This window comes from Chrysemys picta, chromosome 4 (genome assembly GCF_011386835.1).
Source record: "Chrysemys picta bellii isolate R12L10 chromosome 4, ASM1138683v2, whole genome shotgun sequence".
Taxonomy (NCBI): Eukaryota; Metazoa; Chordata; order Testudines; family Emydidae; genus Chrysemys; species Chrysemys picta.
This window is the reverse complement of record NC_088794.1, coordinates 120,407,610-120,423,539: the sequence shown is the minus strand read 5'-3', so window position 1 is coordinate 120,423,539 and position 15,930 is coordinate 120,407,610.

Genomic DNA, 15,930 nt, shown 5'->3' with positions numbered 1-15,930 from the left:
ATTACCTGATCTGTTCATTCCCTCTGGGGCACCTGGTACTGGCCACTGTCGGAAGACAGGATACTGGGCTAGATGGACCTTTGGTCTGACCCAGTAGGGCCATTCTTATGTTCTTAAGATATTCAGGGATGCAACCCCATGCTCTGTTGTCCCTAAGCCTCTGACTTCCAAATGGATGATGGGGGATGGATCACTTGATGATTACCTGTTCTGTTCATTCCCTTTGAAGCATCTGGCATCGGCCACTGTTGGTAGACAGGATACTGGGCTAGATGGACCTTTGGTCTGACCCAGTATGGCCACTCTTATGATCTTATATTCATTAGAACTAGTGAAGTGCTGTAGAAGATTCTCCCACACAGCTCTGCCATTGCATCTTCGTTGTGAGTGTGATGTTTCTACCATTTCAGTCCAAGTCGGGGGAGGTTGCTGTACAACTTTGCTAAGGCACCATAAACTTTTCATGTAACATTACAGGGCTGGAAGAAACTGTGTTTATATCTACAGCAATGACAGCCTCGTCTTCCTCTGTTACCTAAGTAAATTTTGATCATACCATATGCCCCCAGGGGTGAAAGGCCAGTGCACTATCCCATTGGACTATTTAGCCCTAGCATTCAGGGTTCCAGTGGGATACAAAAATGGGCAATTGATCTCTTCAGGGCTTTCTTTAAGAGACTACATTCCATGTACTTTCAAGTGGGTTTCTGTGGAACTTATGATTTCAGATACATCAGAACTTGATATTTCAGATCATTCAACTTCAAGAGTAAAAGATTTCTGATTTAGAAAATATTAGTAATATCATTGCCATGTTAGAATGGATCAGGATAAAGTTTGCACGTTGTTCCTTTTAAACACAGCTTGCTGAGATCATGCAATATTAAAGAATTAAAATACAACCCATCTAGACCCTTTGTTACTGCAACAATTCATTAAAGTCTCCAGGTGTAAAATGTGAGGGATTTGATGGCTCAAGGGATTGTTAATAGCATATGGAGTATTTCACCTCTAGCTTGCTGATGTGAATCCAGCCTAGGTCAGTAGTCAGCAATTCTGAGTTGTTATCATCTAATGCTTCTTCAGTGGCTCATGGGATATGATTTAATGGTTTCAGTCCAGTTGCCAGGCATTAACATCACACAATTTGCCACCACATACAGCACCTACCTTGACCATCTCAGCAGAGTGACTGAGCCCTAAAGGAGCAAGTAAACTGAACTTTCCTCTTATCTTTAGTGGTCCCAGGTTTGAGGCACGCTGGGAAAACAGTGTGGCAAAACTCATACAGTGGTCAGCTGTCCCCATCCGCTGGGTCACAGAAAAAAATGAAGACTAATTTCTAAGGGTTTCAATCCACCATCTTTCACAAACACTACATTCACCAAATACATCAACAAACTGTGGTGTATGAATACATTTAGGCTGGAAATTGTATGAGGGTTTCTAACCCTCAGAGTAGTGAGGGTCTGGAACAGCCTCCCATAGGAGTGGGGGTCAAAAAAACAACTGGTTTTAAGATTGAGCTTTATATGTTTATGAATGGGATTATATGATGGGGGAATGCATGCGATATCAGGGATCTGGACTTGATGATTGAGGAGGTCCCTTCAAGTCTTTTGCCCTAGGTTTATACAATTCTGTTTTCTGTGTCCTCACCTTTATATGTGAGTAATCTTACTACCTGTCTGCTAAGGGAAAGAACTGGGAGGCATTTCAAGATGGAATGTCCTACAGAAAGAAAGACACACTCTGCTCTCTCACATGGGAAAAAAAAACATGTGGGCAATTTGCCTCAGTTGTTGATGAAATTAGAAGTACAGTATTTGGTTGATGTAAAATGAAGAAGCAAAGCTATAATCCTAAAACAATAGCCAAGGGGCAAGATATGATAAATTTACTGGCTGACACCAAATCTAAACTCATTTTCTTTAGATCAATGCAAATATTTACACTTTCTCGGGAATGATTGAAGGTTCTTTTAAACATATATATTTCTAAGTCACCAGGCAAGCACTCTGCCCTAGAGTGTTGCTGCCATCCATTTGGGATTGGGCCATCCTTGCTGCTTTGATATAACATAAGTTTTTGTGTAGCAGGTGGTCTTTCCTGCTGTTTATAGTGCAGCCATGGGAGGTCTGTCAGATGTAACAGCTCTTCTTTATCTGCATGGAATCTGGGTAAATCACAATGGAACAGATGGAAATATAGTCATGTATCCTACCCCATCTCTTAGCAGCAGCTCGTAACATTCCACAAGCATGCCCCACTCACCAAAAGAGAGGAAAAAAGTCTGATAGGTTGGTTTCCCAACTGCTAGGGGATAATCACTTTGTTTATACATAACTCTAAATATGGGCATTAGGAAAAGAAAACAAAACCAGCAAACAGTTTAAATGATCACAGCTGTTCTGTACGTGTATTTTACAATTACATTCCAGATTTCAGTAAGTTAATGCTAGGAAATTGGAAATTATCCCAATCCACTGTGCCAGTTCCAAGTAAACTTTTTTTTTGTATGCTAGAAGCTGATAAACCCTTCCCATCACAATTTTGTAACAGTATCATTTTTTTTGAGTCCCATGAGACACTTGTCGGTGCTCTTGCCTACAAGAACAGCCACTCTTTTCTGAGGTTCTTCACACACAAAGGCCTGCATTTGTAATAATCCTCATCACCCCAAAGGGTTAGATGGACTGAGGAGCTTTTTCACTTTTTAAATCATACTGAGAATTCCAGATTCATTAAAAATATAACTAACAAAAGCTAACACTTACATGTTGAGTGTCCGAAACAAAGAGTTTATTTAATGGAACATGGATCAAGTGGATAAGCTGATTAAAAACCAGTTGTTTTTTTTTAATAGCAATGGGCCAAACTTTCAAAACAGCTCTAAGCACAAAATAAGTGGTTACATTAACTGGGTACGGAAGCTTTTTGAAAAAAATCAGCCCTTATTTAGGCACCTAACAGGGATTTGAGTTCTTTTAAAAATGTGTCTGGCTGTATAAATTTATTAAAAACCTACCCTGCCTCAACTCTGCCCTCCTTTCTTAATTTTTATCTCTGTCCCCACTCTCAATTAGTGTCACTTAATGGTTACACAAAGAAAGAATTTGTACTGCCGGCAGTTCTATATATCGGTGATTAAAAACATTCATAACTATAATACTACATAAATATTAACTAATTAAGTCTTACTACATCCCTGCAAGGAAGAGGAACAATGAGCCTGTGATTATGGCAGTAGCCTTAGACTCTGGAAACCTGGATTCAAATTCTGCTTCTACCATAGACTTCTCCTGTATGACCTCTTGTGCAAATCCGCTTCAGTTCCCCATCTGTAAAATGGGGATAATAGCACTTCCCAGCCTCACAGGGGGCTGTGAGAATAAATAAACTAAAGATAGTGAGGTGCTCACATGCTACAGAAATGGGAGCCTAATATAGATAGTTACTGTTTGCCTTAAGAAGGATTTCTATTCACCGTTAATAGACACAATGTTTTGGTGAACTGTGACCATTGCTTATTATATTCATCACAATTATCTCACTCTTACCTTGTGCTCCATTATCTGTTTTATTCACCTGTTGCCCCTGCTGGTAACTATGAAAAAGAGACATCTATGCATTGGTTACCAGCAGGAATATCTTTTCATTATATGTATGTACAGTGCTAGCACAATGGGGTCTTGATCCTTTACTGGAGTGTTTACATAAATAATAATATTAGCTGTAATGGTGATAACTGAGTTTCAGTTTCATATGCAAAACCAGGAAAACAATGAATAATATTTTGCATATATATAGCGTTTTTGCCATATTATACAAAGATACACACAACACAGTAGAATTCAGGCTTATTTCACTGCCTGGACTACTGGGATCCCTTTGTCAGCTACTTGTAATGCAAAGCCCTCTCTTGAATGTAAAATCTTCCCTTTAGGCATTTTTTTATTCAGTGAACTATTTCTGTTAATTAAAGGTAGCATGGCAAAAGCTCTGTGTTGTCTAAGTAAAGATTAAAACAAAACAAAAAAACAAAAAACCGAAGAGTCTTAGTAATTTCAAGTTCTTCTTCGGAAGGGTACTTAAGTTGGGTCTCTTTTCCAAGAGAATAAGAAATGAATAGAGAAGCACCCACAACTAGCATTCTGTTCATTGGAATATAGCGTAAGGAGAAGTATTGTATGATAATGAAAACATGCACTTCAAAAAGAAGTGAAATTTATTAGCAATTCTCATTTAAAACACAAGGATCTTCTATTCCATCTAAAAACACAGCTGTTAAGTAAAGGTGCAGCTTATGTGTCACATGAGTTTTAATTAACCTCTATGAATTATTTAGGATTAATGCATGATGCTTTGGAGGGTAAACACCACCTTCTGAAGGCAGTTAATATTTTAAAGTAAGGGCACCAGTCTGTGGTGTCATTCTCTGCACTATTTCCCCTCTTCTGCAGAGTTCAATTTATGCAAGGTTATCAGGAAGGATGTTGTTAACAGAGGCAGTATGGTCTACAGGTTAGAAGAGGGTCAGGATAATTGGGTTCTGCTATTCCCTGGTTTCTGCTGTGGGACCTTGGGGAAGTAACTTAACTTAACTTTTCTGATCCCAGTTCAGGAAAGCACTTAAGTATGTGTTTCACTTTAAGCATATGCTTAAAGTTAAGCACGTGTTGTCCCGAATAAGGGCCTGGGGCATCTGTGCTTCAGTTTTCCCATATTTAAAGTTGATATCATTATCTCTGCTCCACAAGGCTGTTGTGAAGATTAATTACTATTTAAAAGTTGCTTTGAGATCATTGGACAAAAAAATCATGTATTAATTGTGTCATGCAGCTAAGTAATTACATAACAGGACAAAGAACTTGACTGCTATGAGATCACTTTGCCAAGAAAACACTGCAAATTGCACCAGACTGTGCTCAAGATCTGAAGTAACTCCAGGGTCTTGAATGGAGCATACTCAGCAATACTGAAAAATCTGGTTGCTTCTGCTTAGGTGACAAACTATGCACCTATCTTTAGGCACCCCAGTTAGAAAATTTTTATCTAAATAATTTCCTCAAAGTTTAACATCAAGTCTCTGACACAGCCAGGAAAGGAATCCAGTTTGGGGCCTATAAACAATGGCAATGGATCCAGAGATAGATAGACAGAGATTGCATTACAAATGCAACATATAGGTAGCTATGTTATGTTTTTATGTGTCCTCTTCCTGAACTTTAAACATTAAACATGATCCATCTCTAAGTCAACAGATACAAGGAAATGTTGGGTAAAAATATTTGTTTGAAAAAGAACAATCCCAGTAAAATAGCAGCCTGGTCGAGAGGCAGACAAAGTTAGCAAGTACTGCTTCTGCATGTGTATCCAACTTAAAAATATTGTGTCTGCACTTGAGCACTTCAAAGTGGTGTCCAATTAATTTATCTCCAGTACCAGGGCGACTAAAATACAATTTGCTGAGAGTTGAAATCTTTTCCTTTGCAGGCCTTCCAATTAATTTTTTTATGTATGGGGCTTTCAAGGTATTTAAATCATGACCTAGACAAGATTTGCCTTGCAGTGTGAACTGTGCTGTATATTAGGGAAAAGCTGCACACTGATAAATGCAAGGTTTGAGATGGGTATTCACAAAATGCTTATGAATAAAATTTGATGTTTTCCATTGTTGTTTACAGTGTGGCTATAGCTGCGTTTGTCCCAGAGTATTAGAGAGACAATGTGGGTGAGGTAATATCTTTGACTGGTACAAGAGACAAGCTTTTGAGCTGCATAAGGACAGCTCATCCACCTTGTCTTTATTGTGGACAAAATACATCTAAAAATCTTTAACAAACAGTTCTTGATCTCTCTAGTCCAGCTGATTTCATTTTTTCCCATCGATTAAATCACCCATCCATCCTTTCATGGAATCTTGCACTGGCCAAGAAATTCATGGCTCTGTAGCTCACCATATCCCTGGCTGTTTTGCTGACAGAGGAAGGCTATAAAGCTCTTGCACAGCTTATGTCACATTGTATCTGACTTCATTGTTTAAACAAGAGAGAAAAGAATTCCCCTTAATGATAAAACTTATATGTTCATCTTCCATAGATATTGTAGACATTTTCTTATTAGGAATTCAGTCTGTCAGGAGAAGCAAAGTCCATGTGAAGAAAGTTTTATTGCCTCTGTGTTATGTTACGGTATTTTTATTAGATGGTGACATTCCTGAGACAGCACCTGCTGTGTGGATTTGGGCTGTTATCCAGAAAAGAAATAAAAAAGAAATGTGTGGTATAAATGTGAGTGGCAATGGGCTTGTCTTGCTGTAACAAAAACCCACACGACAGAACAGTTGGAAAGTTAGAGTGAATCATAGTTTCTAAGCATTGGGGATAAATATATGTATAAGTGGCATTGTTATCGCCATAGCTTTTGGAGCAACAAAGATATAAAATGTCTCTCCTACATCTGCTCTTCTTTCCTCTCAAAAGGCCATTTTCTGCACAGTATGGATGGAAACAGAAAACTTTTCCTTCCCCAACATCTCTGAATTTGTTAGGTGTCTCCAGCCCATTGTCCTGCCAATGCGGCAAAATCTGTAGTGAGTGAGGGCCAAATTCTGCTCTCTGTTACACTCATGCAAATCTGGAATAGGTCAAAACTGTCAGTTTATGAATGTATGCAAGAGTAGAATTATATCCAGAGATATTCCGGGCTTCCAGGATTGTTGTCTTTCTGAATAATTTGTTCTCTATGTGCTAAGATCCGATTCTTTTCAGTCTCGGAGAATAGAGGGTTCACTCCACAAAACCAAAGAACTTCATGAATCTGAACCAAATTTGTGCCATGATCTAAAAAATCATTTCCAATGTGTCAGTTCTCCCCCTGTCATACTGGAAGAGAGATCTGGATATATGGTCAAATTCTAAAAGACAGCTCATAAAATCAATAGGCTAAGAAGTCGTAAAATAGTTGAAAGGACTACAGAGTCATTTCAGAGTTGCAAATTCTGAGGCATATTTTCTTTTGGGGGGGAGGGTGAGTTGGATGGTTAGTTGGATTTGTTTCCTTTCAAATCCATATGAAATGTACCTAGAATTCACTCTGATTTGGTAAAAATAAATTGCATTTGTAAAAAATACCCAACCCCTCTGGTCCTTTAAGAAGGGAGAAGAGGTCTAGCAATGGGACTCACCTCTCCTTTCTCTGAACCACCCAATAATTTACCCCCTCTCAACTTTACAGCTTTCATCAAGTTTTCAGAGTGGCAACATTTCAGTCTTTGAGCCACATGTCTGTTTAAGTTCAGGGGTGTTGATTTTATGGGATTCAACCACATGACCCTAAACTGCTGGGAGGCAAGTATGTAATTCCACAATGCTTTGATGGGAGACTAGACTTCAAGAGAAGGATACAGGTCACTTGTTCTTGATGTGATATTCACAGCCCTGTACTGGACATGTCACTTCACTCAAATTTGTTGAATACATTCTGAGCTATGCAGTTTCTTAGGAGGAAGAATGGATATTTTAGGTAAGATGAACAAACAAGCCATATTATTGTTATTTATTTGAAGCAGCACACACTTTGTACTATGCGTTTTCCAAAAACGCAAAAAGGTGCCTGCATTGAGAAGCTTTCAACCTCCGGTCTGATCCCTGGAAATCCTTTACACACAGCAAGTGCGTAAAGTTATTATGCCAATAGAGGTGATGCAAGTATAGTTAAATGATAGGCATATATTTCTTCACATGGTATTAGGAAACCTTAAGTCTGCAAAAGTGAGTAAGATAAAAACAAGGATGCAGTTTCTCAGCTGGTATAAATTTACACCACCTGAGACTCTGTCCCTACTAGTGGACTGTGGTGGAGTGTGGGTGTTTCTGAAGAGACAAGTTAATGAGGTGCATAGCTATGTGCTCCCCACTTATTCTTTACTCTTGTTGCTAGGCAGGAGAGATATTAGTGGGAACAGAGGTGCATTCCTGATCATGCAGGATCAATTTGCACTTCCTGTCCAGCTGACCATATTTTACATGCAACATTCTGCATCTATACTGAGCAGGATCCATCCCTGAGGGCTATTCTGTAAACGTTATTCTAAAATCTGGGATGTATATGTGAGGAGGAAGGAAAGGTAAGTGGAAATAGGATTCTCAGTATGTTTGGCATAACCCTTAAATATCTCCCCAGCATCAATCCATAGGGTTATTTGTAGAACTGGATCAGATTTCAAGAATCTAAAAAGCCCCAAAATATCTTTCTTAAAAATAGAGTCCTTGTGATTAAACCCTGGAATCAATTCCATTGATTCAATTATTGAAGATAACTGAACACTAATGGTTTTTTTATGTTCTTTAACCCCTCATTTACATAATATAATGGATATTAATACTGTCTCTATCTCTCTGTGGAGAACTTTTCTGACTGAGTTGGTGAAAATGTGTCTTCTCTTTCCTGTTTCAAAGGATCAATGGTATAGAAATAAAACTATATTTTCTCTACATAATTTCTCTCCCTTTCTTTCTTCTGTCCAAGAATGTTCTAAGCCATGGGTTCATGACAGTGTAGCCTGAGCTATGGGTCTCTTGCTTTTGGGAAAAGGGGGATAGATCTATTCCTATTCTATTACTTAAATTAGTGAAGAGCAACCCTCAAAAGATTCAGTGACTCCTCTGTTGTGTGTGTTGTGTCTTGCATCCTGTGACCTGAACAAGAGCTTTGTGTAGCTCAAAAGCTTGTCTCTTTCACCAACAGAAGTTGTTCCGATAGAAGGTATTACCTCACCCACCTTGTCTCTTTTGCATCTTGTTCAGTTATTTTATGCAGACAATTGGGATAAAATGCAATGCTGTTTTACAAAAGGCAGATTTTGCCAGACCAACCTGATCTCTTTCTTTGAGAAGATAACTGATTTTCTAGAAAAAGGAAATGTGGTAGATTTAATCTACTTGGATTTCAGTAAAGCATTTGATACAGTTCTACATGGGGAATTATTAGTTAAATTGGAGAAGATGGGTTTAATATGAGAATCAAAAGGTGGATAAGGAATTGATTTAAGTGGCTTAGTGAAACGTGAACTATCTGGCTGGAGAGAAGTTACTAGTGAAATTCCTCAGGGATCGATCTTGGGACCAATTTTGTTTAACATGTTTATTAATGACCTTTGCACTAAAAGTGGGAGAGTGCCAATACATTTTGTGGATGACACAAAGTTGGGAGGTTGCCAATATGGAAGAGGACCAGAATATCATACGAGAAGATTTGGATGACCTTGAAAACTGGAGTAGTAAAAATGGGATACAATTTAATAGTGCAAAAAGGAACTAACAAAAAGAATTTTTGCTGTAACCTGGGGACTTACTAGTTAGAAGTGCCACAGGAGGAGAATGACCTGGGTGGATTTGTTGATCACAAGATGACTATGAGCTGCCAATGTGATGTGGCCATGAAAAAGGCTAATGCAATCCTAGGATGCATTAGGTGAGGTATTTCCAGTTGAGATAGGGAAGTGTTGGTACCATTGTACAAGGCACTGGTGAAACCTCATTCAGAATACTGTGTGCAATTCTGGTCTCCCATGTTTAAGAAAGATTAATTCAAACTGGAACTGGTGCAGAGAAGGCCTACTAGGATGATCAGAGGAATGGAGAACCTACCTTATAAGAGGAGACTTGGCTTGTTTAGCCTAACAAAGTGAAGGCCGAGGGGAGATATGACTGGTGTCTCTAAATACATCAGAGGGATAAACACCAGGGAGGGAGAGGAATTTTTTAAGTTAAGGGCCAATGGTGGCACAAAAACTAATGGATATAAACTGCCATCAACAAGTTTAAAATTGAAATTAGATGAAGGCCTCTAATAATCAGAGGAATGATGGAGAGTAATGGGTGCAAAAAATCTAACTTGTTTCAAGACTAGGCTTGATAAATTTATGGAGTGGATGATATGATGAAGTTGCATACAATGGCAAATGGCCCTCCCTAACTGCTATTAACAAATGTCTCCAATGAGATTAGCAAATATCTCCAATGGCAGGAGATGGAGCACTAGATGGGGAGGGATCCGAGTTACACCAAGAACAAATCATGTCAGACCAACCTAATACCTTTCTTTGACAGGATAAGAAACCTTTTGGATAGTGGGGGAGTGGTAGAGGTGGTATATCTTGACTTTAGTAAAGCTTTTGATACTGTCTCACATGACTTCATAAACAAACAACGGAAATACAACCTAGATGGGTACATAACTGGCTGAAAACCTGTTCCCAGAAAGTATTATCACAGTCATGCTGCAAGGGCATATTGAGTGGGGTCCCTTAGGGATAGTTCTGGGTCTGGTTCTGTTCAATATCTTCATCAATGATTTAGATAATGGCATAGAGAGTACACTTATAAATTTTGCAGACAATACCAAGTTCAGAGGGGTTGCAAGTGCTTTTGAGGATAGGATTAAAATTCAAAATGATCTGGACAAACTGGAGAAATAGGCTGAAGTAAAAAGGATGAAATTCAATAAGGACAAATGCGAAGTACTCCATTTAGGAAGGAACAATCAGTTGCACACATACAAAATGGGAAATGACTGCTTAGGAAGGAGTACTGCAGAAAGGGATCTGGGGAACAAGTGGATCACAAGCTAAATATGAGTCAACAGTGTAACACAGTTGCAAAAAATGCAAACATCATCCTAGGGTGTATTAGCAGGAGTATTGCAAGAAAGACACGAGAAGTAATTCTTTGGCTCTACTCTGTGCTAATTAGGCCTCAACTGGAGTCTTTTGTCCAGTTCTGGGCATCACATTTCAGGAAAGATGTTGACAAATTGGAGGAAGTCCAGAGAAGAGCAACAAAAATGATTAAAGGTCTAGAAAACATGACCTATGAGTGAAGATTGAAAAAAATTGGGTTTGTTTAATCTGGAGAAGAGAAGACTGAGAGGGGACATGATAACAGTTTTCAAGTACATAAAAAGTTGTTAGTAGGAGGTGGGAGACAAATTGTTCTCCTTAACCTCTGAGGATAGGACAAGAAACAATGGGCTTAAATTGCAGCAAGGGGGGTTTAGGTTGGACATTAGGAAAAACTTCCTAACTGCCAGAGTAATTAAGCACTGGAATAAATTGCCTAGGGAGGTTGTGGATTCTCCATCACTGGAGATTTTTAAGAGCAGGTTAGACAAACACCTGTCAGGGATGATCTAGATAATACTTATTCCTGCCATGAGTGCAGGGGACTGGAATAGATGACCTCTCTAGGTCCCTTTCAGTCATACCATTCTGTGATTCTTTCCCAGGTGTCTGGCCCACATGCTCAGGTTCTAACTGATTGCCATATTTGGGGTCAGGAAGGAATTTCCCTCAGGTCAGATTGGTTGACACCCTAGGCTTTTTTTGCCTTCCTGTGCAGCACAGGGCAGAGGTCACTTGCTGGTTTTAACTAGAGTAAATGATAGATTCTCTGTCATTTGAAATCTTTACATCAAAGATTTGTGGACTTCAGTAACTCATCCCAGAAGTTATGGGGCTGTTGCAGGAGTGCATGGGTGAGAATCTGCAGCCTTTGATCTTCATGACGTCAGACTAGATTATTATGGTCCCTTCTGACCTTAAAATTCTATAAGTCTATGCCATGCACATTGTGTGCAAAACACTGCTGAATCAGAATTCATGGGGATAAATGATTCCCCAAGGTGCAAAGAAATGAAGAACCGGACCCTCAGAATTCTAGTTTGGTTCTGGTGAGCATCCTCTGCTTCTTGTTTATCTTCACCTCTTGAGGGTTCTGGATCAGACTTTCCTGGAAGATTTCCAGAAGTTAGCAGGAAATGTGGCCTGGTGATTGGTGCACAAGTGTAGGAATTTGGAACTCCTGGGTTCACTTAAGCTCTTGGTGTCTGTTTTCCTCATCTGGAATATGGGGATATTAATACTAGCTTGCCCATCAAAGGATCATTATGATTAATTCATACAACACTGTGAAAATCATGTGAAAAACATTATGTGGGAGTTGAGCATTGTAATTTGCCATTTATATCCACCCTAAATATTATGATGTCTTGTTTTTGCAGAAAGACATGTGAGGATAACTGAAAAATAATGGGGGGAAATAACTGAACACTTCAGAAACTTGGAACAAGTTCATTTGGAGTTTTAGAAATGGGCAAAGGTGAAGGAGGGTTCTTGTCTTTGTTTACTGATTCATACATTCCTATCTACTACTTATTTTCCCCTTCTAAAGACACTTGTAGTTGCATGGGATGCCAGAAGCCTTTGCCTTTTTCTGCTGTTCTTGTGATGGTTTTTTGCTACCTCTGGCAGAGTCTAAGTTTGACCCTCAGCTGGCGTAAATCAAAGTATTGCTATTGGCTACAATGCAGATATGTTTAGTTATATCCGCTAAGGATCTGGCCCTTATCTTTGCAGCACTCCCTTTTTATCAGTTCTTTTTCATATAAAGCACTTAGGTCTCGCCTAACTTTGCACCCCTCCATTCCTCTTATTATTTCTCACTGATTCCTATTATTTACAAAAAAAAAATTCTTCCCTTTGCCTCCACTTCCACTCCAGACTGAGCTGTTCTTTCTGGCCCCAATGTACATAGGTATACCAATTGCTATAGGCCACCTAACCTGGGAGCCCTTACCCTCACGCACCCCCTCTGCCTTTGCTATCACTGAGAAATAATGTTGTTTTCACTAATTGGGCAAAAGGGACTAAACCATTGAGTACCTCTCAGGCCTGTGCCTCATTACAAGGCACAGCATTCATTTTAGACCCAAATTTGCCTGTGTTTGACACAAATCTCTTGTTATCCCACGTTAAATTTTTAACGTCAGAAGCAACACAATTTGAAATGGAAGTTACAGAAAACTTTGTCTTTAAGTAAAGCCGAATCCCATGTAATGTTTCATGCTCCCGCCTCTGCTCTTTGAATGGCAACTTTCACTATGGGTCTTTGACTCACATTTTAAAGGCTAGTGGCAAACAGGAAGCTACGGATCTAGAGGTACCATTTTGCAAGTAACTTACAGTAGGCAGAGTGCTTCATTGTCATTAAGGGATATTGCTCTGAAGGAGCAGAAGGTCATAGGAACCAAGCACTGATAAAACTCTTGCAGAGATAATCCTGTCAGGGGGCAAGGCAAAGCACTCCATGAGAGAGAGAGCCCACACCAACTGCACCTTTGAACAGTGCTGTGAGCTTGTAACTTTTCAGAGGAGCAGCATCAAAGCATGGTACTTAGACAAGGCAGATGTTCAGAGGAGATGAGTCTTGTCACCAGCACAGTACTAAGTGGGAGCAGGAGTTCACAGAAGCAGAGTCCAAGCTTTTCAGAGTTCATCCGAACCAAAGCTTCTGAAACATTGCTTAGAGAAACCAATGCTCAAGCATGCAGCTCAAAAGGCTCTGTATTTCCCAGAAGCTGAGCCCAGACTTAGCACTAAGAACAATCTCTGGCTCTAATTCCCCTTCCATGAGAGGAGGGACAGCACTTCCTCATTTTATTACAGTTTCTTAATTGCACTGGCCGAAGGGTTTTCTAATCAGAGCTTAGTGGCTTTGCCATCTCTCTGGAGTCTTCAAGCACCAAATCCTGAAAGGTGCTGAACATTTTCAATTTTAATTGACATTTTCAAATTTCATTAGGAGTTGAGGGTACTCACCACATCTAGCAATTGCCTAGAACTTTGCAAGATCAAGCCCTATATTCCCACATCCTATTTAATGTTACTTGCTGCTATTGCATGTCATGTCACAACAAACTTTTTAAAATCTGTAATAAGGGTCTGGCACTTCACAAATGCCTTAAAAAGTAATTTCATCGTAGTTCTGTGTTTTTTCTTTCCTAAATGATTCATAGATTATGTAGATATTTCCCTTGTCCATCTCAGTTGTGAGGTGTGATTTAGAATGGAACAATAGACAGTGGTCCTGAAGGCCCACTCATTTACTCTGAGGTAAATCAGGGGTAACTCTATTTATATCAATAGTGCTACAATGCTGTAAGTGAAAGGAGAATCAGACCTGCCTATGTTGCTTTTTTCTTTGATGGTTTCTTTCCTTCTATATATGAAAAGACAGGAAAGAGAGGGAGATGGAGGGGGATGGGGAACACATATTGGAATACCCATTATCCTTTCCTGTTCATCTCTTCTGATCTGTCACATATCACATTTTACATCCTTGCAGGCATATGGTGAGTATTAGTGATAATAGCTGCAGCATGTCGATCCTGGACCTACACACCTCTCTCTGACACACTAGATTGTTGAGTGACATTTACCTTGACAGAAAGAGTTTTGTTTTTCACACTCTTCCATACGCCCAAGGATGCCCTCAATAAAGGTGAAGAACAGGGGGTTGTGTTTTTGTCATAGCTGATTTTCATGATAGCCAGGAATCAGATTAATACGTGGACTGCAGGGTGAATGTATAAAGCTGAACCATTTAACTCTCACCAAATCATGGATGTGATGGATGTTCTGCTCACAAAGTAACTTCAAATGGATTGTGGTTCCCTCAGTTATCCATGATTCACATTTATTTGATGAATATCATGTAGAAATTTTCACTCTATGAAATTGATCACGTCTATTCAAAATGTCACCTGTTTTGCTTATTTTTGATTGGTCAGATAAGTCGCATGGTATTCTATTCCCTGAATGTGGGCTCTGCCTTGGAGTAAGCCACACCATCACAGTAGCAACCCTAGAAGGCATTGTAACTTGGAAAACACAATGTGTTCTGTACTCTCCTCTTGCAATAAACAAGTAATCTGCTACAGCCTTTTACATGGTGCGGTATACTCCCCTCCCTTCTATGTCACATCCAGCCACTACCTATCACTGACGCATAAAGGGGTATCTTAAACCCTTCCCACCCAGCCTTTTACTGACCACTTGCTCCCAGGGGAAAGGGATGCATTAGCGGAACAGCCTTCGTTCTCTGGTCCACACCTGGAGTTGCAATTTGGGAAGGTTTTATGCAGCCATACAGAGGGATGGGGAAGACTTCACTGTTCCCCTGTATGGTTGTGTGAGGGTCCAATCTAGCCTTGGGTGAGCACAGCAGAATGGCTTGCATGAATACCTGAAGACTTAACCTTCAACTTTTGCAAATACTCAAGTGTGTAACCTGTGCTAATATCTATGAAGGTAAGACTCAATCGCTTGCATGTCTGCAAACAGCAACCACCAAAGGCTAATGAGCAGGGCCAGAGAGTTTTAATGAAAAATTGCTATGAATATTTGCTAAAAATATTTCATATTATTCAGTCTAGTGGCTGGTTGGTTAGAAGAGAACAGAAATCAGGTGGGATGTGGGCAAAATCTGGACTAGTCAAAGTACAGAAAAAGAAGTATAGACGTAAAACTGCAAATGTGGGAAACTGGTCATATGGTCCCCTAAAGCCGAATAAATGATGTCTGCTCTATATTCCAGAGGAAAGCAAAATCATCCCCACTAATTAATCACGAGGTAAGTACAAATTGGGTATTATGTATTTATTTTAACAGATGGGCCTGACCCACAAAGTTCAGATCTGGACCCACATTTCCCCAGATTTCGGTCATCTGCGCGGATCTGGGTTTGTTTCAGGTCTGCTTCTAATTATAGATATTTCTAATGCTTATGCTAGATGGAGCAATACTCTATGGATTGTTCTTCTGGGTCTGAATCACTAGAGTACATTATGCTTCAGGTCTACACCAACATTCTTCCTCCCAAACCATTCTATACTCTCCCCCCTCTGACCCTGACATCTCCCTTATACCAGAACAGGGAGAGCCGGTAGCATAATGTTTCATAGAGTCAGCTGTTCATTTAGGGATGAATTAAAGTCTTTTTTTTTTGCCAACTCTCTGGGTGCAAATATCTGGCCCGATTTGACAAATACACATACTGCCCCAAGAGAAGCAGAGTTAGAGTGTTCTAC